Source organism: Gopherus flavomarginatus, chromosome 5 (assembly GCF_025201925.1).
Source record: "Gopherus flavomarginatus isolate rGopFla2 chromosome 5, rGopFla2.mat.asm, whole genome shotgun sequence".
In the NCBI taxonomy this organism is placed as follows: Eukaryota; Metazoa; Chordata; order Testudines; family Testudinidae; genus Gopherus; species Gopherus flavomarginatus.
The window spans coordinates 15649237-15677131 of record NC_066621.1 but is presented as its reverse complement, the minus strand read 5'-3'; the positions used below and the strand labels follow the sequence as shown (position 1 = coordinate 15677131).

Here is a 27895-nt window from a genome sequence, read left to right as displayed (position 1 = left end):
CAGAGACGGTTACCAACCTTATTGTACCGTCTGCCATGCCATTGTAAATTGGCGATGAGATGACGGTTATCAGTCGTTCTGTACCATCTGCTGCTATCATGGGTGCTCCTGGCTGGCCTTCGCTGAGGTCGGAAGGGGGTGCAAAGACAAAAATGGAAATGACTCCCTGGGTCATTCCCTCCTTTATGTTTTATCTAAAAATAGAGTCAGTCCTGCCTGGAATATGGGACAAGTGTACTAGAGAACCAGTGTCCCAGAGAAGCAGAGAGCACAGCCACTCCGTGTCAGATCCCACAGAAATGATAAGCTGCATGCCATTTGAGGGGGTGCCCCTGCAACAACCCCACCCGTTGCTTCCCTCCTCCCCCAACCCTCCTGGGCTACCGTGACAGTGTCCCCCCATTTGTGTGATGAAGTAATAAAGAATGCAGGAATAAGAAACACTGACTTTTTAGTAAGACAAAATGAGGGGGAGGAAGCCTCCAGCTGCTATGATAGTCCAGGCAGGACATTAAAGGGTGTGGGGGGAGAGGAGCCCAGCCTCCCGCTGCTATGATAGTCCAGGCAGTACAGAATCTTTTCTTTAGACATGAAGGGGGCTGATAGAGCTCAGCCTCCAGTTGTTATGATGAAAACAGTTACCAGCCGTTCTGTACCATCTGCTGGGGATGACCGGGAATCATTCCCATTTTTACCCAGGCGCCCCCGGCCAACCTCACCAAGGCCTGCCAGGAGCACTCATGGGCTGATGATGACGATGTATAGCAGTCACATTGTACCCTCTGCGACCGGGAAGGTGGATGCTGGTGTTCAGCGCTGCAGCACCCAGTCTACCAGCAGCATGCAGTAGACTTAGGGTGACATTGAAAAAAAAGGCGAGAAATGTTTTTTTTCCCTTTTCTTTCAGGGGGGGAAGGGTGTAAATTGACGACATATACCATGAAAATATTTTTGACCTTTCAGGCATTGGGAGCTCAGCCAAGAATGCAAATGCTTTTCGGAGACTGCAGGGACTGTGGGATAGCTGGAGTCCTCAGTCCCCCCTCCCCCCCTCCATGAGCGTCCATTTGATTCTTTGGCTTTCCCTTATGCTTGTCACACAGCACTGTGCTGTGGACTCTGTCTATCAAAGCCTGGAGATTTTTTCAAATGCTTTGCCATTTCATCTTCTGTAACGGAGCTGTGATAGAACAGATTTGTCTCCCCATACAGCGATCAGATCCAGTATCTCCCATACGGTCCATGATGGAGCTCTTTTTGGATTTGGGACTGCATGGCCACCCGTGCTGATCAGAGCTCCACGCTGGGCAAACAGGAAATGAAATTCAAAAGTTCGCAGGGCTTTTCCTGTCTACCTGGCTAGTGCATCCAAGTTCAGATTGCTTTCCAGAGTGGTCACAATGGTGCACTGTGGGATACCACCCGGAGGCCAATACCGTCGATTTGCAGCCACACTAACCCTAATCCGACATGGCAATACCGATTTCAGTGCTACTCCTCTCGTCGGGGAGGAGTACAGAAACTGGTTTAAAGAGCCCTTTATATCGATATAAAGGGCCTCGTTGTGTGGACGGGTACAGGGTTAAATCGGTTTAACGCTGATAAATTCGATTTAAACGCGTAGTGTAGACCAGGCCTGTTGACTGTGCAGTTTAGAAAAGAGACGACTAAGGGGTGGTTTTATAGAGGTCTATAAAGTCATGACTGGTGTAGAGAAAGCGAATAGGGAAGTGTTATTTACCCCTTCCCGTATCATGAAACAGGGGTCACCTAATGACATTAATAGGCAGCAGATTTAAAACTAACATAAGGAAGTACTTCTTCATACAATGCACAGTTTCAGTCTGTGGAATTCATTGCCAGAGGATGTTGTGAAGATCCAAACTGGTTTCAAAAAAGAATGTTAAGTTCATGGAGGATAGTTTCGTCAGTGGCTAGTAGCCAAGATGGTCAGGGGTGCAACCCCATGTTCTGGGTTTCCCTAAACCTCCAACTGCCAGAAGCAGGGAGTGGATGACAAGTGATCAATCATTTGATAATTGCCTTGTTCTGTTCATTCCCTCTGGGCTGTGAAGCATCAAGCACTGGTCACTGACAGAAGACAGGATACTAGGCTAGATGGACCATTGGTCTGACCCAATATGGCCATTCTTATGTTCTCCATAGCTACATGTATCTGCCCAGCACATTTGAGGGCCACATGTGAAGCTGTATGAATAGATGGTCTGACTACAAAGCCCAAGGTCCTCCCCAGGTCCTGCCCCAAACTTAAGAACATAAGAACATAGGAACGGCCATGCCGGGTCAGACCAAAGGTCCATCTAGCCCAATATCTGTCTACCGACAGTGGCCAATGCCAGGTGCCCCAGAGGGAGTGAAGCTAACAGGCAATGATCAAGTGATCTTTCTCCTGCCATTCGTCTCCATCTTCTGATGAACAGAAGCCAGGGACACCATTCTTTACCCTTCCTGACTAATAGCCATTTATGGACTTAGCCACCATGAATTCTAGGTCATGCCATGCAGGGAAGAGTGGGAAAAGGATATAAAAGGAATGATTAGCCATGCAGCTTGGGCAGATTGAAGAGGATGAGAAGGGAACATGGTAGCAGAGACATGGCCTGTTCCAACAAGGTATATCCAGTTTGTATTGTTTAAACCAATTTAATTTTCTTACCCAAGCGGCAGTCTGAGCCATCCCCCTCCACCGCCATCAAGGGCAAATGCTGTGCTCTTGTGCCAATAACTTGGGGGCAGACAGAGTGAGTTATGATATGCCTTCCGCCAAGTGAAGGAGACAGAATCACCCTTCACAAGTGAGGAATTCTGTTTATTCTCAGGAAATTCATTTCCAGTTTATTTTAAATGAAACTGTCTAACTCTGAGCATGTAGAGACTGATGGTAAAGAAGGGACCGGGGGAACTGATAGCAAGGGAAGGAGAGGGACTTCTGCCTGCATAAAGCTGGATATTTTCTTCTTGGGGAGACCTGTCCTATGGCATTACTTGTTTGGGGGGATGCTGGGCTAAGGAAAGTCAAGACTGGAAGCCTGACTTGATGTTTTGTGATGAAAAATGGCCCCAGGTTTCTGGTCAGCCCAGGTGAATTGCAGAAAGGAACATTTAAAGAGCCATATTGCATCCTGAAAGCATAGGAATGCAGTGCAGGCTACGCTACTCTGTATAGAGTGAGAGGGAGTATTGTCTGGCATTAGAGTAGAGGGTTAAGGAATTGTGTGAGGAGGTGAAACAGTGACTAGGTGAATTTACCTCATATAAAATGGTAAAGGCTTAAATGAGTTTAATGGGTCACACATTAGTTATCAATATATAATCAAATGTATACGCAATATAATTGTGGCCTAGTTTTTAGTGTGGCCTTTGAATAATCTTTTTTGGGAAGGAGTGCTAACAACGTCTATTTGACTTCCTATTGTTCACTTTTTGGAATCTCCCTGATTCAGGTACAGGACAAAGATCAAGTTATGGTGACCTGCCAGGTATAATCAGGATAAACAGGGAAAGTCCTAAAAATCCCTGTCAGATAATAAGATTAAGAGCTTTGTTTTTGTTAATAAGCAGATAAACATGTTGTATAATCCTGTGTGTCATGCAAAATCTCATGTTTGATCAGATATTACTATTATATAATGAATCAGAAAAGGGGGTGTTGATAAAAGTAGAGTGTCATCTTGGGTATACAAAGTCTGTGTTAAGACTTAAGCTTTGCCTTTGTTTATGTACATAAGGGATAGGCAACCTTTGGCACGTGGCTCTCCAGGGTAAACACCCTGGTGGGCTGGGCCGGTTTGTTTATCTGCCGTGTCAGCAGGTTTGGCCGATCGCAGCTCCCAGTGGCCATGGTTTGCTGCTCCAGGCCAATGGGGGCTGCGGGAAGCACTGGCCAGCACATCGCTCGGCCTGTGCTGCTTCCCGCTGCCCCCATGGGCCTCGAGTGGCGAACCGCAGCCAGTGGGAGCCGTGATCAGCTGAACCTGCCAATGCAGCAGGTAAACAAACTGGCCCGGCCCACCAGGGTGCTTACTCTGGTGAGCCGCGTGCCAAAAGGTTGCCGATCCCTGATGTACAGCCTTTGTTAATGTAAATGTAGCCAAACCTTTGGCCTGCTGTATTTCACCTGATCACTGGGGTCTGGCATTCTGTACCTCTGCTGAAATAAATCTGTCCCAGGGATTTGAACTCTGAGTTAGCAGTGGATTTTGTCTGCTATGGCAAGTAGTGGTTGTCTGCTTTGCTAGGTTCCTAAAGTGAGCTGTGGGCCTTGTTGGTGATCCTCAAATATCATAACAAATAGGACTCCCTCTGCCACTCATTCGCTGTGTGATCTTGGGCAAGTCACGTGGAGACTGATTTCTGAGTCTCAGCACTCACAATTCGGGCCAAATTTTTCAGCTGTGCTCAGCACCCAGCTGTTCCCACTCTGACACCCATGGCTAGATTTTGCAACCCAACAGCCAGCATTGTGAACTGTCCTGACAAACCTTGCCACTTTCAAAGAACAGTGCCTGAATGGGAGCTGACATCTCTGGATAATCTCTCCTCCATGGTGAGTGCTGAGCCTCCTAAAATTCTGGCCTTACCTTCTCTGGGCCTGAGTCTCCACAGCTTTACACTTTGTGTGTCCCTGTGCAAAGTCAATATGTGCTCACTTTGCACCTCCCACTGCCAGGGCCAGGTCCAGGGTTTTTGCCGCCCCAAGCAGCAAAAATAATAAGAAGAAAGCCGCCATCGCGATCTGCAGCTCTACCACCATCGCTTCAGTTTTCGGCGGCAATTCGGTGGCTGGTCCTTCTCTCCAAGAGGGAGTGTGAGAGCCACCGCCGAATTGCAGCCGAAGACCGGGGCGTGCTGCCCCTCTTCGTTGGCCTCCAGAAGCAGCTGCTTGCTGGACTGGTGCCTGGAGCCGGCCCTGCCCACTGCTGAGACTTAGCTCATTTCTCTTTGCAAAGTTCTTTGAGATCCTTGGATGAAAGGAGCTACTGAAATACAATTTTTTAAAAACTAATTGAAACTGAAGGGCACAAGAGACTCGGAGATTCTGGACAATAAAATCATACAATAAGATCTGACCTCACTGGAAAGCCTATGCCAAGGTCAAGTAGCATCCCAGTCACCAATGCACTGTACACTATATTGGTATGTAATAATTTTGCTTTCAGCTTGTGCTGACTGGCCATTTCCATCTGCCCTGCTTTGACTCCTGAGCTGTGAGTGACAATGGCTTGCCTCTTCCAGTGCTCATTTTCCAGGGCTCATTTTGAGAAACACTTTAGAAAAGTGTCACCTTTTCCATTCTGGGCTGCTCTCTGCTTTTTCTCTCGATTCTTAAGCATCAAATTAGAGATATCTCTTCCTTCAGCGAGCACAGCTGTTTTAGAATGATGACTGCCCTTTTCCCCCCTCCGTGATATTCTTTTCTAGAGGATCTGCCCTGCAGAGCACCCACAAATATGAAAAAGCTTGTTCCAGTCCTCATCAACACAGAAAACCACAGGTCTGGCTGTCACTGGGGTACATTAATGTTCCCTGAAAATATTGGGCCAGAATCTTAGCTGGTGTAAGGCAGCATGGTTGTAGTGAAGTTATCAGACACAGGGGGTAAAATTCTGGCCTCAGTGAAGTGAAGAAAAGTTTTACTATTTACCTCAGTGGGGCTAGAATTTCATCAACGATGAGCTAGGATGGAGCTACCTTGATTTACACCAATTGGGGATCTCAGTTCAGAACTTCCCCTGTAGCCAATGGCACTATGCCAACCTACACCACCTGAGGATCTGGCTTACTGTATCTACCAGCATGGATTCTTTCTGTTGTACTAGCAGGAGAAGACACTGCCCTCTCTTTCATCTCCTATGGGAATTAGACATTCACTGCTGGGCATGGCCTTCTCTCTTGTGAGCTGTCTGCAATCATGCACACCCGATACTTTCCACCTCCCCGTGCCAATGGACACACTACCCACAGCTGGTTCTGACACTGCACATGGCTTTCAAAAATATTATTCAGTTTGTCTCTGATTTATAGACATCACTTTCACCCTGATAGCCTGGGTGCTTGTTTGTGTAATTAGTTCTTTCAGATTTTCATTAGAAGCACGAAGCCTCTCATGTTCAGTGAAGGCAATGGAGCTATATTGGTTTGCATCATCTGAGGCTCTGGCCCCCCAGAAAACACATCACAAAAGTTAATGAAATAGTGTCTGAATCTGTACAGAGCTGTCTACACCACAGGTTTTGAGGGGAGGAGAGGAGGTGCAGAGCTGTAGCCACCCGTCCCAGGATCACAGAGGGCATGATGCCTCTGCCAGGCACAGTCTCTCGCCGGGCTTCTTTTTGCACCTGTGAGCAGGGGCTTATTATCCATTTTCCTATAACGTCTGCAGTAAGCTTTTTGGGGCAGGGACTGTCTTTGTTCTGTGTTTGTACAGCACCTAGCATGTGAGGTCTAGTAGTCCATGGCTGGGCGCTACAGTAATACAGATAATGATAACAGTTTACATCAGTGTAAAGTGGGGCACAACATGGTTCCTACCATATCAGAATGGGCATGCGTCACCCCCAAATTGCACTGAGATAAATGACTGCATAAGGGGCAGGCGAGGGCGAATCAGACCCTGTGAGTGCACTAAGACAAAACAGATTGCGTCTTCTGTTCTGTAGGACGATGCAGATGGAAGACTCAGGCCACAGGGAGCTGAAGCAACATCTCTACCCTCCTTTGTGTCTGGCCCTTCACTTCTCTTCCCCTTGGCTTTTTTAAGTGATTTAACTCTGTAAATAGGTTATCCACAGCAACTTTGTAAGGAAGACCGTTTATATGAAGGGCCCTATGCACAACAAAATTGCATTGGGTTGTGCATACTGTACACAAATCGAGCCTGACCCTGCTCTCACTGACACTAGTGTAACTCCAGAGTCACTCCAATGATACATACATCTCGCTATCCATCTGTCCATCCGTGTTGTGCTGGCTCTAGCCAGACACGGGCCATCAAACCATCTCTCAACCAGCATCCAATCCTTACTCACTAGGGACCCCATCCTGCAGGGGTAAGTGTCGCCAGAGTAAGACCTCATCTTACTCAGGCGACACTTTCGTTGACCTGTATTGGAAATTTTGCCTGAGCAAACCCTGCTGTTGCAGCCCTATCTAGAAGTGAAAGGAAGCATATCCCATTATTAACAACCAATGTTACTTACTTAGATACAGTTTAGCTTGTGTTTTCCCCCTCACTTAAATTTACCAGCAATTTTTAAAAGAAAACCTATTTATGTATGACCCTCCTCCTTCCTAAAAAAAACCCTCCACCATTTGCAGCTCTCCTGCTGCTCTGTACTAGCACGGAAGCAATCACTGCTATTTCTCACATTGCAGTACTAGCAGCTTCGTTGGTGTGGGTGGATAAACAGAGAGAGATTTGGGGCATAAGTTATCGCTTTTAAACATAAACAGCCCTCTTCATTTAACTTCCATTAAAAACAGAAAACAACACGGGAGAAAATTCAGCATTTGCCAAATGGAAAGGGCCAAGTTCAGTCAATATCTTGGGGGTGGGGAGGAGGATTATTTGTTGTGCTTCCCAGGAGGTGGGGGCGGGAGGGTTACAAACAAAGAGGGACCAACAAAAAAATTAAAAAGCCATAAAGACATCTGGAGAGTGTCATTGAAATCTCTTTGCCTTATTTAAATGGCAGTTTAATAAAAAGGAAGGAACAATAAAAAAAACTCAGTGGTGAAATATGACACTCCAGTGTAATCTGGGGATCGTTTGCATGATAGCCCTTTGGAGCCTTTCTGGCTTACTATGGTGGCAGTGAGTGATTGTGTAAATCCCAGCAGTGTCACAATGGAGCATCCTAAGCTTTTTATTCCTCTCAAATGTTTTAGATGGGGCCTCATTCTGCTCTGAGGTGTGTATTGAAGAGATCATTCATTGCATATCCTAGGCTTTACTGCAACACTAGCTGAGCACTGGAATGCACACAGGCAGTTACTGTCTCTCCTACCTGTATATTTAAAAAAAAAAAGAAAAAAGAATAACTGCGGACAGGGACTCAGGACTCCTAGGTTCTTTTCCTTGTTCCTTTCATTTAGTAGTTAGAGCAGAGGATTGAGGGTCTAGTCTTCTCTGGGAAGAGTGTGATCTACTGATTAGAACTGGAAGTCTGGACTCCTGGGTTCTTTTTATATGTGAGGGAATGTGACTTATTGGTTAGGACACGAGAGTGGGGATCCTGTTTTCTATTCCTGGTTTTGTGAGGCAGTGTGTCTTCCTGGTTAAAACAGGTGAGTGGAGTTAGAAAGCCTGAGTTCTCTTCCTAGCTTTGGGAGGAGATTTGTTAAAATGCCCCATGTTGGAGATAGATGCTTTACTAAGGCTTTTAAAAAAAATCAGAGCAGGTGATATTAAGTTTTTCACAGAAGCACAAAAGACTCTTTTTAGTATAAAATACTTTCCTCTGCTTGAACTTTAAAACAAACAACTCACATTTGGTCAACAGAAAAGGGAAAACAACAACAGTCAAGCTCAGACTTTGTGTGCCAACTTGAATCTTGGAGAGAATTTTTATGGCTGGTTATAAACTCCACAAAATAGTTTTATAACAGAACCTGGGATAGTCTCTTAACCCTAATGAGCACCACTAGAGTCTATGTGGGGTCAGAGGATACCAGAGTGCTAGAGGGGGAAATGGCTTTAGTTCTGAGTAGAGTTGGTGAATAAATAATTCAGCATGAGTAATGTATTGACTAAGTTTGTCTCTTTTTCCTGTTTGGGTGAAATGCACCCACTGCGCAGAGCCAGCATAAGCCCTAAGCACCACTTATGTTCCAATTAAGCCCTTTGTGAATTGTCTGGGAACAGATCCCAACTTTCCCATATTTATTTGTTATTCAGACTTACTCACCAAACAGATTCTGCACATAATTCTTGCTCCACACCTTGTTTGCAAACAGTTCACGGTGAGTACTTGATATCTGAAATTCAAGCAGTTTTTATAGGCCACAACAGGCCACAGGGTATGCTGCTGTTTCCCTTACTGGATGGACATAACTCTTAGAATCAGGTTTCCCCTGCATACAGCTGTGAGTAAAAATTCAGAACTCTTTCTGGAAATATTCTTCAATATTCCCTTACAAACATTCCTGCCAGTAAACTCGTTGGCTGGAATACTCATGGAAAGGCATTAGGCATGAACATAGCTGAACTGAATTCATTTGAAAATCTGTATGAACATCTGGAGGGAGATATCTGCACTATCTGCCTACCCCTAATCCCAGATGCCCTGTGGCTAGAAGGTAAAATTCACCCATGTGCAGTGGTCTATGTTCAAGGGGACTCAGCTGGGGCATAGTAGACATTGAGCTGTCTGCTCTGCACAAAGCTGAATTTCACCCCAAGTGAGTATGAGCAGCAGGTTTGGATCTGTTGGGCCTGATTCTTCTTTTGCTTGCACAAGTTTCATGCTCGGGTAATTCTATTGGCATCAATAGGCATCAGGAGCAACTCCTGAATTATGCCAGTGCAGGGGAGAGCAGAATCAGGCCCTTTATTTCTGAAATGCTCCCAATCAAGGCAGGGGATGCCATCAAGCAGGGTGGTGGAACTAGGGGTGCTGCTGCACCACCTGGCTTGCAGTAGTAATAACAAAAACCACATACATAGTTTCCATGGTTTCCATCAGCAGCACCCCTACTATCAAAATTGTTCCAGCACTCCTGCCATCAAGCTCAGCAGGGATTAGGAGCTCTGGAAATGCCACAATTGTCTTGGAGCAGTGACTCATGACGGCTGATGCTGAGATGGAGAGAAGTTGTTGCTCACAAATGAGCAAGCATACAAACTTTTGAGGGCCATAGGGGTCAAGAGAAGCAGCGTGGCCAGTGGATAGGGCACAGGACCAGGAGTCGGGAAACCTGGGTTTTATTCCCAGCTTGGCTGTGTGACCATAGGCAAACCAAGTCACCTCTCTTTGCCTCTGTTTTCCCTCCCTCCAATTGGATATTTAGACTGCAAGCTCTTTGGGGCAGGAACTGTCTCTCACTCTGTGCATGAACAGCACCAAGCATCATGGGCCCTCCATCTCTGTTGGAGGTGCTTTTATAATGTAAACATCAGCCTCATATAAGAAGCAACACACCTTCCCGCCTAGATCCCTGCTGGCCCTGCATTTCCCCTTGGGAGAAGTGGAAGTCAGAGGGGCTTGCAAGACCCCCATAGACTTAATGGTTTTAGATGCTCTGAGATGCAATCAGAGCAATTTTCTTGACCATTTATTGCCTTACTAAAACCCATTCATTGGAACAGCCTTTTACAAAACCAGCAATAAATATATTTATCGCAAAATACTCTACCCCATCAACAGTCTCCAAACCTGCACGAATATTTTACTACCTATACACTGATTGATGCCCTGGAACAGCTTCAGGCTTTTAAACATCTCTCTCTCTCTCACTCTTTCCCTCTCTCTCTCCTCATTTTCTTTGCCCTGAAAAAAACGTGAGGGCTGGGATGCACAGGAGGCATTCAAACTGCAGGGCGTCGTGGGAAGGACTCGTTGGGGCTGGAAAGCGGGGTTGTACGAGATCAGGATGCGTTGGTGAGATGTTGGAAGGATGCAGCATTGCAGGATGTATCAGGAGGTGCCTGAGGTGCACTGACAAGGCTATGGGAGCCCCAAAAGGGAACTGCAGAGGTTTGGACTGAGGTGCACTGGAGAATGTGTGTGGTGATCTATTACTGGAAAAGCAGGGGTTGCAGAAGGTCAGATGTGTGTGTACGACTCTAACTTGAAAAGGAGGAGTGCTGCAGGTTAGGACTGAACTACATTGGCTGAGGTAAAGAAGGGAGCCTGCATGGCCTGACACCTCCCTGCCTGAGTCCATACAGCCTGAAATAATAGCTCCAAGAAGTGTGAACTTCCCCGTTCATCAGCCGACTACCACCCCCAGGGGGGCAGGGCTGTGGCATGGGAGTGGAGCCGGGGGCACTGTGTGGGGGATACCTAGGAGTCTAGATTATTTTAATTGTCCTTGAGAACTGGGCATCCGAATCCCCTAGGTGGCTTTGCAAGTCGCACCCATGGTTTTTGTTGTTGTTGTTGTTGTTTTTAAGGGATGTGTACTGTGTGCGTCCAAAGTCCAAGGGCAGGGATCAATCCTTAAAACAGAAGAGATGCAACAACTTCTGAATCTCCATGTGGGTTACCTAGGGAGGTGGTGGAATCTCCTTCCTTAGAGGTTTTTAAGGTCAGTCTTGACAAAGCACTGGCTGGGATGATTTAGCTGGGAATTGGTCCTGGTTTGAGCAGGGGGTTGGACTAGATGACCTCCTGAGGTCCCTTCCAACCCTGATATTCTATGATTCTATGTGCCTAATTGTGCTTCCCATCACATCAACTCACCCCAGCAAACTCCAAACTCTGTCTGCATCTCTGATACATCTTTGTCCACAAACTCACCTGGATTTTCTCTATGAGAGGGCCAGTATGAGCCAGGATTTATCTTACTGTAGTAGCCAGAGGCCCCAGTTGAAATCTAGTGCCCATTGTGCTAGGGGGCTGTATATAGAACAATCCCTGACCAAGAGAGTTTACAGTCTAAATAAACATGATGTACAAAGAGCTGGAGACAGGAAGGATTATTATCTCCATTTTACAGATGGGAAACTGAGGCACAGAATGATTAAAGTGCCAGTGCTGCCCAGCACGTTTGAAAATCTGATTCCATGTGACTGGCCGAAAGTGAGACAGGAAGTCTGTGGCGGGGTTAAGACCTGAACCCAGCTCACCTGAGTCCACACCCAGAGCTTTAACCGCAAGACCATCCCTCCTCTTAAAGGCAAATTCTGGTGTCATTCACTTTTATCTTGCTCTAGTTTTAATTCACTCCAGAGAAGTAGCTTGCAAGCCAGGGTCTAGTTATTCTCCTTTTGGGAGGTTTCCAGTTCCAGAAGTGGGCAGAAACCTGCAGTTTCCAATGCAAGGGACAGGGGAAGATACTTCTCCTGGGAGTGACAATTTCATTTCCAGGAGGCTGCTTAGCAGTATCAGAGAAAGTCACTGGCACCGCCCACTCGGAGCAAGAGGCAGAAGGATGTATCATCAATCAGTGCTCTGACGGCTCACATCTCATTGCCTACAGAGTCCAAACGAAATACTGATCTCCTGTATGTTTCCAGGCAAAAGGTCTGGATTGCAAAAGTGATTGGTTGCAGAAAGCTTCTATAAACAGGGAATTAATTAGCAAGCCCCTCACATGGTCCCCTCTGGGATTGCTTTCTGGCTGCCAGGGCCAGGTCTTCAGCAGTGTAAAATGGTATAGTTTCATAGACTTCATTAAGTCAGTTAGGTGCAACTGGACTGCCATGTAACAAGGAAACTGTCCAACCAGCAGCATTCAGGGGTGACTCTAGGGCCTATTTTGGGGCAGTTCTCTGGCCAGTGCTATACAGGAGGTCAGACTAGATGATCAGAGTGGTCCCTTCTGGCCTCGGAATTTATATGTCTAAGACTAGCCAACATAACTAGGGGACTGGCTCCAGGTGAGCTTTGCAACATGGTACCGCAACACAGTAATGTGTGACAGAGATGCCAAGGGCATGGAAATCTGAAGCTGCCCTCGCTCCCCCACTGTGGATGAGTAAAAAGAACTTTCCTCACTGCGGAAGCTTCCTCCCAAACTCAGACTGAACCATGTTTCTGAGGCTATGTCCACGCTAGGAGCTAGTGTGCAATCCCCAGCTCGCACAGACATACTGGATGAGAGCTAGCCCAAGTATAAATAGTAGTGGAGCTGCGGTAGCCTGGTTAGCTGCAGCAGCAGCCTGCCTTAGCTGTGCAGAATATGTAGCTATGGGATTCGGGCGGGTTTGTACTCGGCACAGTTGAGCTGTGCTGCCGCTGCAGTTGCCTGGGCTATCATGGCTACACTATTACTTACATTCATGCTAGTTCTTATCAAGCTTCTGACAGTATGTCTGCATGAGCTGGGGATCACACCCTTAGCTCGTAGTGTAGACGTTGCCTGGGAAACATTGGGATAATCTCCTCCTCTCTACCCACCACTTCCTTTTAATTTTATGGCAGCCTCTGAACTCCTGGCTTCCAGCTGGAAGTAGAGGAGCCAGAATATCATGAGTAAAGCTGTTCTTGGGATATGTCCAGTACGTCTTTTTGTTTGCCTGTCTATCTAGCTGTCCGTCCCAATGCAACTTGTCAGCCGCATATGCAAGAAATGAGAATCACAATGAATCCCCTCCTAGGAAACTCTATCTGAAGCTTTCAGTCACCTGCAATCTCAAGCAAGGTCAGTGCTAAGTGGCCATCTTTCAGCACAGGACAGTGACTCAAAGTAGGAAAGGTGTGGGCAAAGAGGGACCCTTAGTGCACCAGGCCAGAGGCAACTTTATCCATATGTAAAGAGTCCCATAGCATATTGTCATCAGCTGAGAAGGCAGCATGGGAAACCTTCTAAGAAAAACTGCTCCAATCAAATCCCTCAGCCCACTTTTGCAATTTCACGAGGTTCAGAGATGCACCCAGCCTTTTAAGTGCTTGTCTAGACCAAACCCCAAGCCTTCTGAGGTTCTCCCATCTCCATCTCTAGTTAATTCTTGGTTCTTAGGGTTATTTCACACATAGTTATATCAATTAGGGATGGCCAGGAATATGAGTCAGATCCTCAGCTGGGGTAAGTCATCATTGCTTCATTGAAGTAGATGGAACTGAGTCCATTTTCACCAGTCGAGGATCTGTCCCTGGGAATTAGTGCCTTCCCTGCCTACTTTTAAATGTGCCATGCAATGGGGTTCCCACCACTCATTCTGGGAGCTGATTATGCAGGCTAATAGATCTCATTGTCCAGAAGTTATTGTCTGAAGTTTAGGCAGAATTTCCCCCTTTTCCTAATCTCCTCTGATGACTCCCAGTTATATTCCCCTCGCACTGATAATTCCTCTGCTTCCCATGTGAAGAACTTAGGTGCTGACCTTGCTATGCCTAGAGTTACAGATCTCATTTCCTCTGCAGACATCTCTTGCTGGATGCCATTGGGAGCTCAACAGGGTTCCAGCACTGCTGAATGTGCCCATGCAGTGGAATGCAGAGGCAGCTCTGTATCCTGCATGCAAGTTCTTCCCTCCCTCCGCCCTCACAACTATCTCACTGCTGCCTGGGACTGAGACACATCTCTGGGCACATGTGACAGATAATGTGGCTCAGTGCCACATAATGCATAACAAGATCAGATCCATTCTGGTTGGGTACAAAGGGTCCTACTCAACAAACCACGTTCATTTCCATTGTGCAAGTAGAATTTTATAAGGGTTCTAATGACGCCACTTCATAAAGAGAAGTGGCGTTATTGCTGCTCAGCCCCCCGCCCCTCCGAGAGAGATAGACAATCTCCTTGTTTTTACATTACAGTCGCACGGCTATGGGAGAAGATAAGGGGCAAGATTGAAATGTAAGAGTGGGGGAATACACATCCCTTTGCCAAAAATAACCTAGGTGAAAGGAATGGAATTAATAGCAGGACAGAGATATTTAGCTGGGCTCATTTCAGACCCATAAATGTCCCTTCTCCAAGGAGGGCAGTTATTGGACACAGAGGGTAGCAGGGTGAGTGCCTGCCTTGCTGCTCCCAGGCTGTGTCTGTTCTAGGGATGAATAACAGCCTCTAGGGCTATCCGTTGGCTACCTTTCCCCAGCAATAAATGCACTTTTGGGAGAGTCAGAGTCTCCCTGGCCGTGCACCTTGGGCAGCCATTTACATTAGTGCAAAAGTGATCACGAAGTTGCAAAATGCTGGCATTCACACCTGTACACCATTACTGCACAGTCAGTGAGCCAGTGTGTTCTGAGTTGGTAGTGTTTGACACGCACTTTGTAAGGGGGCGCAGGTTGCAGATAGATTGAGAATCAGGCCCTTTATTTAGATCCAGATTAGCGGTCTAGGTGTACTGAATCCTGCCTCAGCACAGGGAGATGAATTAGATGGACCTGGAAGTTCATTTCAGCCCTTCATTTCTGGAATTCTATAAACTGGAGGGTTGGGGTCAGTTGAAGTGGCCTAGGATGGTGAGCTAGGAATAAGAGACAGGTGAGAGGGGCTCTCTCACAACTATGGGGGGAGCTAAGAGCAAGAGTCAAGTCAGAGGGTCAGGCTGTGTTTCCTATCCATGAGTGGGGAGCCGAGAACAGGGGACAGATCAATCCAAACTTCCCTGAACCCCTGAGCAGAGAAGGGGACTGGGGAGTAGGCAGCAAGGTCGGATTGTGATACTATCACTGAGAGTTGGTTTCGTGACCCTACTGTGAGTATCAACTCAATCTTTTAAAGGCAGAGGATCTGACCCTGAAGCCTTTATGCAGGCAAAACTCACCCTGGATTTGCTAGGCATTTGTCCTGCCTCTGGGCTGCCAGATCAGGCCTCTCGTGGCTGCAAGACAAGGTGCATGGGGCTGCGCACTGGAACGCAATCTCAAACAAACCCATGAGTCTCCTTATACAGATTCAGATTTAAAGTGGAACCTGCCCCAGCTGAAGAAGGGACCATTGGACTCAGGACCCTGGCACACATTATTACCACCACTTGTGTAACATTTGCTAAATGCGAGGAGTGTGGCCGGGACTACCCAAAGCACAAAACTCCCTGCCCTGAAGAGCTCATGGGGCTTATACTTTAGTTGCCAGCTCAGGAATAAGGTTCTGCACTATCTGCCTTGTCTGCCCCATTGGTTCAGGGCCAGCATGGGTTTGTGAGGGGGTGAAAGGGAAGGAGATTCTTACAGTCATTCCTGCTGCACCGTCTGTGCAACCCCCTTCCACTGAGCCCTAGGGGCGTCTCAGCCCTTTGGGAGGTTGTGCACAGGTATTCACCTACGAAAGCTCATCCTCCAAAATGTCTGTTAGTCTGTAAGGTGCCACAGGATTCTTTGCTGCTTTTACAGATCCAGATTAACACGGCTACCCCTCTGATATAGGATCCTGAGTGTTCGAGGTGCTGAGTGCCCTCTGCTGCCCACTGAGACCAAGGGTTTGCTGCAGGTTCTCGCTTCACCATTCTTTCCCATTCCAGTCCTGGATAAGGGCACACCTTGGAATTGAGCACAGGGAATCCCCTAGGGCCATTTCCACTGGCCTGCGGCCTCCAACTTATTCAAGACCTCCTGCACAAAGGGCATTTTCCTTCCATTCAGTACCCGATCCCTAGTATCCACACCCCTCATGCACTCCCTCCCAATGGGGCTTGGCTCTTCTTTGGTCAGTTCCTCCTTGCCACTGCGAGGAGGGGACCCCCTGATATCACCAGGGCATGACTCTTTCTCTAGGCACAATCCTATCATGCTTGGAGTCTTAGCCAGGTACTAGAGGGAGCAAGGGACTTGCTGAGACCTTTCAAGCCCATTTTTGTTCCAGGCTCCTGAACAGAGTGAGAGGCAGAGTAGGAGGGAGAGACCTGGTTCTTGTCCAGGCTTCCGAGCAGAGGAGAGGGAGGGAGAAGACAACTGATGTCACTGCTAAGCATAGCAACACTGGAATCACACAGCTAGGGTGACCAGATGTCCCGATTTTATAAGGACAGTCCCGATATTTGGGACTTTTTCTTATATAGGCTCCTATTACCTCCCACCCCCGTCCTGATTTTTCACACTTGCTGTCTGGTCACCCTACACACAGCCTTATTTACACTGAGCAGCCGGGAGCACGGCTGCTACCTTTCCACTCCCCTGCAACCTGAGCCCCCACTCTGTTACTAGGGCGGGTTCCATGGCAGTGCTACCGGTGGTAGCAGCGGGGGGGCATGGGGTGGAGGGAGTCTATGATGGAACACAATAGCAGAGGAAAAACAAATCCCCATCAATCTGCTAGAAACAAGAGCTCACCCTAACCTTCCAGCTCAGCCTTGCTAGGCACATGATCATACACTGCACGGCTCCAGCAGGCTGGAGTCAGGAAACATCAAAAGAGGGCTGGGATGTTTAGCATAGCATTGGGAGAGGAGTGTATAGGGCGTCGAGTGCCTGCATGGCATGTGTGCACCTATGTGGAGGAGGTGTGTGGGGGTGGATGTGTACATGGGATGTGGGTGGTGGAGAAGGGTGCTGTAAAAACACAAACAGCAAGACCTTGCCAACACCATCGGTTGTCCTGGTGTTTCTTCTGCTGATGCCACGGGGCAAGAGGGGGGAGCACGCACCCTATTCTCAACCCCAGCTTGCTTAACCAACCCTCTGCTACAGCAGCCTGATGAGACTGCTCCCTTCTGTGCTTATCACTGATACATGGGCTTCAGCCCTAGCTACCCTGCCTCCCCCTCTGGGTGCTGGATGACAGACAGACAGACAGTCATCTGTGTGGGCTTTCCTTTCCCTGAGCTCTGCGGGCTCTGGAGGATTGATGGTGGGTGGTTCTTTTGTTTGTTTGCTTGCTGCCAGACCCTCTCCAGGGCAGGGACTCCCTTTGCAAATGCACTGGGTGCATTTGCAGTGCTATTCCAGAGTCAATGTCCACTGTATTCGTCAGCTGCTCCCAGGTTTTGGCTTGAGGATCACTTTTTACTTTGCAGTCTCTTGTGCTCTACTCCATTTCCCCCTCTCCCATCTGCAAGCTGAACTCTGTGCTGGCAGGGGTGGAGGTAGGAGGCTAATGGACCAGACTAAGTTATTTAACACAGCCTCTCTTCCACATCTAACTTCTCTTGTTTACTGGTTTCTGTTCATCTCAGTCACAGAAGGGTTAATGTGCTGGAAATGTTGGTTCCTGGCCAGATCACATCCTCTTGGTGTTCTTATTCAAGGCTGGATTCTGATCTCACCGACACCGATATAAGCCCACAGCATCTCCATTGCTTCCACTGGGGTTATTCCAGGTTACATCAGTCACTGAGATCCAAATCTGGCCCTGGCTCCATTGATTCCAGTGGAGTTTCCAGATTTACACCAGTGTAAATTAGATCAGAATCAGGCCCTTAACATCTGTGCTGCAGAAAACCTTCCTTTCCATTGGCTGCCTTATCTGTCCCTGCCTCAATCTTGTTTTCCTCACTGGTTCATAGCACAACTGAAACACATGGGTATCACAGCATTCCCCCCATGCACCTCCCCCCAACCCCTTGCCCCTTTTCTCTCAGCATTTAGCATCTGTCCTAGAAATAAGAGGGAAAGAGAGAGAGAGAGAGAAAGAAATGCACTGGGGGAAAAACAACCATCACCCTACTCTGGGTGCCAGGGCTTCCCCATCCTCAGCTGAGAGTCACACCAAGCAGCCACGAATGCTCCCATCCTTTCCCCATCTCCCCTGGCCTTCTGTGCACTGGCAATACCCGCCACCAAATAGATGGATCCCAACTTACCCTTGGACTCTCCTCCGGTCTCCTAGCGCCGCTGTCATTTGCCTGTCTGCTCCATGACAGGGACATGCACACATCAGGTTCAGACGGAGCCCCGGAGCTGACAGACAATGCGGGGCTGCGGTTTCCTCCGCAGCTGGTGTAATGGACCAGCCAAAGCTGAGGAGTTTCTGCTCTATGCCTCCACCCCCCCAGCTCCCCACACACACACACTTTATTTCTGTTCTGAGATGATGGCTGGCCGACTTCCCTCTCTCTCCTGCTCTCTCTCCTTCAGCTACTTATCTGGAGGCAGCAGGGAGGGACTATCATTCTTCCCCCTCTCACGTCTCATTTGTAAGCACACACACTCCACTCTCCTTGGTTTTCAGCAGCTTCCCACCATCTCCTCCTCCTTTTTCTCCATCCTCCCTCCTCCTCCTCCTCCTCGCTGGAGCACTGTCACTGCAATGTGCCACCCACCTGAATCAGCTCTTGCCTGCTGTGCCACTTAACCCCTGAGGTGCGAGCAAGCTCTGCCTTGTAAACAAGGGAGGCAGGAGGGCTAGGAGGCTGAGAGGCACCTGGCAAAAGCAGGGAGCCAAGCAGATTTCTGGCAGAGTTGAGCCTCACAGCACAGGCAGGAGCATCAAAGGACTCAACTGTAGCTCGTCCTGTTTAAATTGGTTTGAAGACCGGCGCCTCTAGGGACACAGACGGCTTCCCTGCTTCCCTCAACATGACACGTGTCTCTTTCTGTCTGAGCTCTTCCTCTCCCTTCTCCTCCCCCGTTTGGGGCTCTTTAAAAGGCCAAGCTGCAGAGGGAAGCCTTTGTGGGATGAACTAGCAATTGGTTTGCGCCCGTCCAACTTGCAGGGCCCAAGCCCCAGCATGCCTATGGTTCCTACCACTCCCATCGCACAATACCGGCTTGCGGTGTCCTGGTGCCATGCTGACCTGGGGATCCTTGTTTCTCACTGCTAGCATGGTGACCAATGTCTTGGCATTCAGGCACTGTAGGGCTCCCCACACCGTTCTGGTGTCATGGCAGGTTGGCACTGAAACAGCTCTGGGTGTCAAGGGGTCAGCAACTACAGTGGCGCAAGGAGCCCTGGGGTTCTTGCTATGGCTTGTGGCACCCTGGCATGGCGAAGGAACCAGGAGACACCTCCCATCTCATTGCAATGAGTCAACTCAAAATGGCATGGCTCCTTTTGCCCTCTCTTTACCAGTCTGACACATTTATTTATCCCTAAGGCATGCTAGGGACTCAGCCTCCCCATACCTCTCCCTGCTTGTCTGGGTCATGGCGTCTTGGCAAGGACCTTCCTTTTCTTTTGCACCAGCCTGGCTCAGGGTGGGCGCCATCCCTCTGCCTCACTAATGAGGCATGCTGGACCTTGGCATGGAGTTGGCCGGGGTTCCTCACACTTCTCTGGGGGGTTTCAGAGCCTCGCAAATTGCAGGCTCTGCTCTGCCACCATTTGCTTCCCACTCTGCTGCAACTTCTAGCCCTAGTTGTGGATCATCTAACAAGGTTTTTTTTCTCCTGCTGATGATAGCTCATCTCAATTGATTGGACTCTTCCAGTTGGTATGCATACTTCCCCCTTTTCATGTTCTCTGTATGTATAAATATCTCTTGTCTGTGTGTTCCATTCTATGCATCTGAAGAAGTGGGCTGTAGCCCACGAAAGCTTATGCTGAAATAAATTTATTAGTCTTTAAGGTACCACAAGTACTCCTGTTCTTTTTGCGGATACAGACTAACATGGCTGCTACTCTGAAACCTAAGAGACAATGTCACGTTCTTACCAAGCCATATGGAAGTCAACTGTGCCCTGGTGTCTTCCTCCATCTTGCCCCAGGTGGAGCCAAGCTGGTCTCAAACAAACTGCTTCTGGCCCACATCCTCGGATGCCACTTTTAGAATCCTAGTGAGTTCATTCAGAACTGGTTCCCTGTAATTACATTGCATGCTCAGCTTGGCTGTTAATTGCAGGAGTGTAGCAGAGTTTACATGAGGTCAGGCTGGATAGAGATCTGAGCTGGCCCTATTCAAGGCCTAACTTTTCAGAAACAAAGGATGGCTCAAGGTTTAGGGTGACAGCTTGGGACCTAAAATACCTGAATTGAATATCTTCCTCCAAAGCAGGTTTCTTGTGAGACCCTGGCAAGTCCCTGAACCTCTCTGGGTACCTATAAAATAGGAATGATGACACTGTCCTACCCCACAGGATAAACACAGTAAAGAGTGTGAGGCACTCAGATAGCTAGTAATGGGACTCAAATATGTACCATAGACACAGTTATGAGTTCAGCTCCAGCAGATAAGATTTTTCCACTGTGTCAGGGTGCTGGCCCAGAAAGCCTGTGCCCTAAGATCATACTCTTGGAGTGCAAGTGAAAACAGAGACCCAACTGTAAGGGGGAGAAGAGCCTTGGGCATCAGAAGTTTGACAGCAGAACACAGGGAGAAAGCAAGGACTCAGCTGCCTCCCTACTTGGTTAGATCTCCCCTGGAACCTACATTTCAAGGATGGACTGCCTCAGGGATTGTTGACCTATCAAATGACTGAAAAATCACTCTATGACCCCACCATGTCCCAGAGACAAGGGATTGTGGGTGTTCTTAAGGGTTGCAGCACAGGAGAGAAAGTACATGCTATGTTGCGACATCATATCAGCTGGATCTCAGACTCCAGAGGCCAGTGTCCTTTTGGCAGTTTGTGTTTGTTTTTCCTTTCCCCACCTTTCTCACCATTTCTCTCTCCATCTGAAAACACTGAAGGGAAGCCACCATGCCTAGGAGATGTCACCTGCAATAAGAAGAAGTAGCCACCCATTTGAAATGAAGAGTTGGTGGAAACCACAGCAGAGACAACCACCTGAGCCACCCACCTTTTTACAATGTGGTTATGCCACAGCCGGCTGCACAATTCAGATCTGGATCCAGATTTCTGACAGCCCAAAGTCCAAGGTATTTGGATGCAGGGTTTTGGTCAGGCTCATTTAAAAATTGGGGCTATATGGAATTTTTAAAATCCAGATCCACCTTCGGAGTCTGAACCACTTCAAATGTCTGGGTTGTTCTGATCTGTGATTTTAGCTCAGGCCCATTCAAATAGCCATGGGACCATGTGCAAAATTCAGATCCAGATCTGGGTTTTGAACAAAGCCAGTGGGAGCCTGAAATTGGGGTTCTGGTTTGGTGCCCATTTCTTGTCCCATGCTGGTGTAGCCAGCTCATTCTGACTCTGTTTGCTCTTCAAGACCACCATTGCCAGTTGACATCTAACCTACGCCCAGGGCCGGCTTTAGGCCTATTCCACCAATTCCGCCGAATCGGGTCCCGCGCCTAAGAGGGCCTCACGCCCAGTGAGAATCCCTTCCCTCGGTAGAGGCGCCTTTTTAATTTTTACTCACCTGGCTGCGCTCCGGGTCTTCAGCGGCACTTCAGCAGTGGGTCCTTCGCTTGCTCCGGGTCTTTGGCAGACCTGGAGTGAGTGAAGGACCCAGCGCCAAAGTGCCGCCGAAGACTCGGAGCACCACCCAGTGAGTACAAGCCCCATGTGTTCTTTTACATGTGGTTTTTTATTTGGTTTTTTTTTTTCATCATCCCTGCTGGGACCCTGTCGAAACTGTTCGAATTGGGCCCCACACTTCCTAAAGCCAGCCCTGCCTACGCCATCCCTTCCCAGCCGCAGATGGCTGATGTCATGGAGTTATTTGCATCCTGGGTGCCCTAAGAGTAGCAATGACCATTGTTTTTCTGTTTCATGCCTTTCTCTTCCTCGTTAGACTGGAGATGGGATTTGGCTTGCTTCCAGACTACTTGCCTAGGGCGATGGGCTGGGCAGTGAGATGGAGAACACACTAGAGAGGGAGACACAGGGAAGGATTGCAGTGACCTGATTTTGTTGGCCATGCTGCAAATAACGTAATGTTCCTTCCTGTGTGCCAGAGCAGATGGGTGATGCTGTGGCACATTGGCCCTGATTCAACAAAGCACATAGGCATCTGCTTAACGGGACTTAAGTACGTGCTTAAAGTTGAGCAGATGCTTAAGTCCTTTGCTGAATGTGGGATTGACTTTTGAATCAGGGGCTTTTATTTAGCAGGCATCCCTTCTGAATAGCAACAGATGAACCTCCAGGCAGGGTTTGGCTTGGAGAAGTGCCTCAACGGCTGACTGAATGCCTGAGCCTGAACCCACAGGAATCACTGAGAGTTTTGACATGGACATTAGTGGATGCAGGGTAAGGTCTCTTGTTATTGTTCAAACTGATCGAGCCTCTTGATTTTGCAGTGCTGACCTGGATATCCCCTGAGAACAGCTTTCCCCATGAAATTCCCAGGCCTCTGGTCAGCTTGGAAAATCCTTAAAAATGGCCTTTGTGATGGCTGTGTTTGGGCAATTCCACTGCCAGAACTGAGGATAGTGGAGAGGCCTGGACATCGGAGGTGGGAGAAAGCTGGTGTCCTGTTAGGTTTGCAAAACCTGGTCAGCTGGATGCCAAGTAATGAGGGCCCCATCCTGCAGGGTGTCTAGCACCCTCAGCTCCCATGTAAGTCAGTGAAATGGAATGACTCAGGAAGCACTCAGCACTGGCCTTGCTGCTGTGCTTAGCAATGCTAAGCAGGCAAGGCAGGGCTGAACTGGGCCATGCTAAGCAGTCGCTGACGTTCTGGTCATCCAGGGTGGGGCTAAGTTGCTTGCTGTGTTTCAGGTGGACATAACTCAGATCACGTACACCAAGTTCAATGATCTCCCAAACACTCCTTGGGAAAACAGGTCTCATATTTCCTAAAGATATTTTGAAGGGAACAGACGGAGAGAGAAGTAGGGGAAACAGGGTAGGCAGCCTTTAGCTACCTGTCAGCAACCCCATCAAGCATACCTTACAACAGGACTCCCAATTTTTTCATAGCGTGGACCACAACTTAAAAGAGATTGCTTTGTGGACACCCATCCTGCCTTTCATGGTCTCCTGGACACCTGCCCTCCGTCTGAGCACTGGATAATAATCCTATGCCAACTACAGCCATTGTTTCTATACAAAAGTGATCTTAGGGAAATCTTCAGTGCATTTGTAGCTTCTCTTAGTGCATCTGAGGAGGAGGAGCCAATGCCCCATGGCCAGACATCTCTCTGCAGACCACAGTTTGGGAATGCTCTTTGTTTGTTAGCCCTAGGGTACAATGTCTCTGGCTGTGGGAGTCAGGGAGCTGCTGGATTAGCTAAGCTATCAATTCACTTGGTGAAAAGGAAAGGTATGTGCCAACCCAATGGAGAAAGGGAGTCCATGAACTGGAGCAGAACCCACCTCCCCCTACTCCCCACCATGGAAATCCTCCACAGCCATTAAGATGAATCATCCTTCCAAACCCTACAGCTCTGACTTTCAACCACTTTGTGCCTGTGCAAGGCACTTACATCTGTACAGAGCTCCAGTTCAGTGTTGTTTTAGGCCCCCTTTGCCCAGGCATAAATAATGGCATGAGGTCAAGGCAATGGAGAACTGGGCTCCCTGACTCGTGCTGCGGCAATGGTGAGTGTGTGGTTCACAGACTCCCGTAAATGTTGCTGTGAGGGGCCTCCTAGGGTTGTGAGTTGTATCTTCTTGTCTCTTAAAGCCTACGCTCTTATAGCTGGCTAAAGCAAGGAGCTGTTGAGCCCAGCACAGAAACCATCAATTTAAAAGATCCCAGCTAGATCTAAGAGCAGAGCCAGATGGAGGCATGGATGAAATATGACAGCACATCAGGGAGCTGAGTAGTGGGGAAAATGCTTTAAGCTAGCTAGGCAAAGGCCATGCCCAAAGGCAATTTCAGGTGGACTGAGGATTCCACTTCAGGCCCTTCTCATCCTTTGTGTGAGTGAACTGACAAACTGGAGGAGACCTTTACCTGTCCGCCTCCAGCCCAGACTTTGTTAGCAAGCTCTTTTAATCTCTGGCAACCCCACAGGCAAATCCCCCACTAGGTTTGTATGCTTGCCTTGAAAGGGATTCTGGGTCCATGCACTGGCAGTCAGAGCACCTGGACTTGGTAACAGATTTGGGAGTTTGCAAAAAGCCCAGTGAAGCAAAGGATTTATAGGGTCACTCCAGGAGTCTTTCATCTCGTGTGATGACTGATCTGACAGCACTTAACTCATCTGAGACAGAGTCAAGGGCATTTTCTTAGACCAAAAGATCGGACTTACTTTAATTATGGTCCCCTATGACAGGTCATGCCTTCCAGAGTCTGGGAAATTGATCACTGCAACCATGAGAGAATGCTATAATAAAGCATGTAATTTACTGTCAGCCTAACAAATAAACAAACCATATTGTGAACAGAGCCTTTTTAGCCCTTAGCTGTTAGAGAGATAGAACCTGATCCAGCACTAATTGAGGTTGACGGATGTTTTGTTACTGACTTCAGTGGGAATTGGACCAGGCCCCACCCTTTAAATATCTTTCATACAAACTGTCCTGGGAAACTCTTTATAGAGTTAAAAGATGAAAAAGTGGGGTTTGATGCAGATCCAAAGACCTCTGAGCTTTGGGGTGTCCAAAATCCAATTCCAGACCTAGATCTGAATTTTGAAAGTGGTCCCTATATTTATAGTGGGCTGAACTATAACCCCAGATCAACATCCCCTAACCTCTATTGTAGAGGGATGGTGCTGAATTCTGAGGAAGGGCCTCATCCGAAAAGTTCAGCTGAATTCTAGGGCCATAAATTGAGGATACACAGATATGGTACCTTACCCTAGTGTCTAAGCTTAACGTCTGGCACAAGTGTGGCTGGATCAGATGCAGGAAACCAGAATCCAGACAGGTCTTTTTATTTATAGAGGACATTAAACCTTGAAGGGCTCAAGAGAAGCCTGTCTTGGATGTCTGGCAGCCAGGAAGGGAACTTTATTAACTCTATGTCTCTATGCAGTTCTCCTTGCGCTGTTCAGACCCTGCCTCCCTCCCAATGCGTTCAGACTGGCTTATGGCTGTACTGTGCAACTGAACAGCCAGAATCCCCTTGGGTCAGGATACCTCCCTGGCCAGCCACTCTCCCTCTCTGTTAGACTTTCAGATAGATTGGTGCAGTGGTTGCAAGGCCATCAGGCAGGGACTGCATCCACATCCCTGTCTGTGTGGCACCTAGCACACATTCTACATTAATACCTAATACTTAGCTATTTGTTATTTCTGTCTCGGCAGTGTCCTGCATAAGACACACAGATAAAGACATCTCCAAACCTAGAGGTACTGGGTGTGATCTTTCTCCCTTTTGTACCAGGGTAATTCAAGAGTGGTTCCATTAAAGTCAGTGGAGTAGCATCTCTGTCCAAAGGAAGACTGGTGACAGGAAGGAGGGTCCAGTGGTTAGGGCACTAGCCAGATACCTGGACACAATTCCCTGTCCTACCACAGACTTCCTGTTGGGCAAGTCACGTAGTCTCTTTGGGTCTCCGTTTGCCACCCATAAAACAGGGATAACAACACTGCCCTACCTCACAGGGTGTTGTGAGGATAAATACATTAGAGATTGTGAGATGTCCAGATAACAGGGATGGGGCCCATATAAATGCCATAGATAGAATCAGACCCACTGCATTCTAAAGTCAGTAATGAACCAGCATGTTTATTCATTACTCTGCATAGGGCCAGAGTCACAACTTACAAATGGCCAGCAAGAAATTCCCCTGCTGTACGAGAACTTCCCTCCGGCTAAAGCTGGTGGAGATGGCTCCTGTACTAGCTGCCATGTGGGGTATGTAGGAGACTCTACCCATTGAAGACTCTCCACCAGTGGCATAGTTACATCAGCTCCACAGCTGCTCTGACTCTTGCCAGGGCCTGTGCAGATCAGGACCAGGGGCCTAACCAGATATTCTGGTGCCCACATAAGAGAGATCTCCTTAGCTGAGCTGTTTGGAAAACTTTGCCCTGTGGGCTGGAATCTCTTCTGTGAATGAGCATCAGGGGAAGAGAATCAGGGAGTCAGAATCTTGTATTAAACCAGCTCCCTGCTCAGGGGGTGCACAGTGGTACCTGGGCAACAGTATGGGAACCTCTGCTATGTAGGGAAAGAGCGTGTTAGTGTTGTGCCTGCGCATGTGCACACACACAATCCAGCCATAGGAACCCATCATTCTCAAGGGAAACTATTTGGACTCTAATGGATGCTCTCTGGGCAATTACTCTCAGTACTTGATGGCCTGCTATTGACCCGCCTGCCCTAAAGTTTAATCTCATAGTTTAGCCATGCGGAACTGACAGAGAGCACTGCAGCCAAGCTTTAGTTCAAGGAAGGGAAAGGGGGCCTCATGCTTTTGGAGAAAATGCACCTATTCTATTCTGTTCTATTCAGGTTCTTATACTGTGCACCTCATTGTAGAATCTGAATGCCTTCAAAAGTGGTATCTGAGAGGAAGGATGGTGCAGTGGTTAGAGCACTTGGCTAGGGCTAGGTGACCTGGGTTCAACTTCCTGCTCTGTCATGTACTTCCTGTGTGACCTCTCTGTGCCTCAGTCCCCCATCCGTAAAATGGGGCTAATCTAGCCTGAATGTACCTCACAGGGGTGTTATGAGTATAAATACAGCAACGATTGTGAGCTGCTCAGATGCTTTGGTGACAGGGGCTGTATAAGTACCTCAGACAGCTAGATCGCAGCAATCTGTTGAGTAACCTGACTATCGATATCTGGAGTAACTCTTACCAGACAAGTAATACAGGGAGGCCTCAGCCAAAGCAGAAAACAAATGGTGGGGTGAATTAAACTCTTTTGCAAAAGATGCTTTTGGAGAAAATGCACCTATTCTATTATGTTCTATTCAGGTTCTTATACTGTACACCTCACTGTAGAATCTAAATGCCTTCGAAAGTGGTATCTGAGAGGAAGGATGGTGCAAAAAAAAAGTTTTCATGTCATTCTTGGGTTCACCCATCCCTAATAGCAAGCCAGGTGTGCTCTACTCCAGCTCTGCATGTGTGTGTGTGGGGGGAGGAGGGAGGTTGCTTGCACAGCATCTGCCCACGTTATGTCCGGTTGAATTAGTACTTATCAGTCTCTCGCTTCCCTGAGCAATGAAGCTCTTGAATTCATCCAAGAGCTTAACCCCCTAATTGCCAAAACCAGAGCAAAGGAAAGAGTCTGGCAGCCAGATAGATAAGCCAGGATCCCAGGTGCTTTGTTTATTACAATTATTAATAGTATAGTTGCACTGACAGGCTCCAACGGCGCTCAGGGCCAGATCGTGCTAGGGTAATCCTGTCATGGGTTGTCATTTCAGAGGGGCAGGTTTTAGACATCTTGTGATGTGACTGGCTAACATGATAACTTCAAGAAGGGCTTTATCCCACCTCCCTGTAGCATGCACTCTGTAATATACTGTATAACCGCCCAGGTTAGTGATGTGGTATGTTCCTCTTCTTCCAAATCAGTTTCAGATCAGCAGGATCTGGCCAGAACTAGTGTTAGGAAACCAGAACTGAGGACCCAGTTGTTCAGTCAAATCCTGTATGACAGTGTTGTGCATTGTTCCCACATGC

At 48.0% G+C, this 27895-nt stretch overlaps 1 protein-coding gene across 1 annotated transcript in view; it reads right to left on the bottom strand.

The window, feature by feature from the left end:
* LRRN2 (leucine rich repeat neuronal 2) overlaps window positions 1–18691 on the bottom strand; it is a 113557-nt gene extending 94866 nt beyond the window's left edge. Inside the window, exon 1 of the mRNA XM_050952310.1 lies at window positions 18377–18691. The gene's annotated coding sequence lies outside the window, so the exon portion shown is untranslated. The remainder of the gene's footprint in view (window positions 1–18376) is intronic.
* Window positions 18692–27895: the final 9204 nt, after the last annotated feature.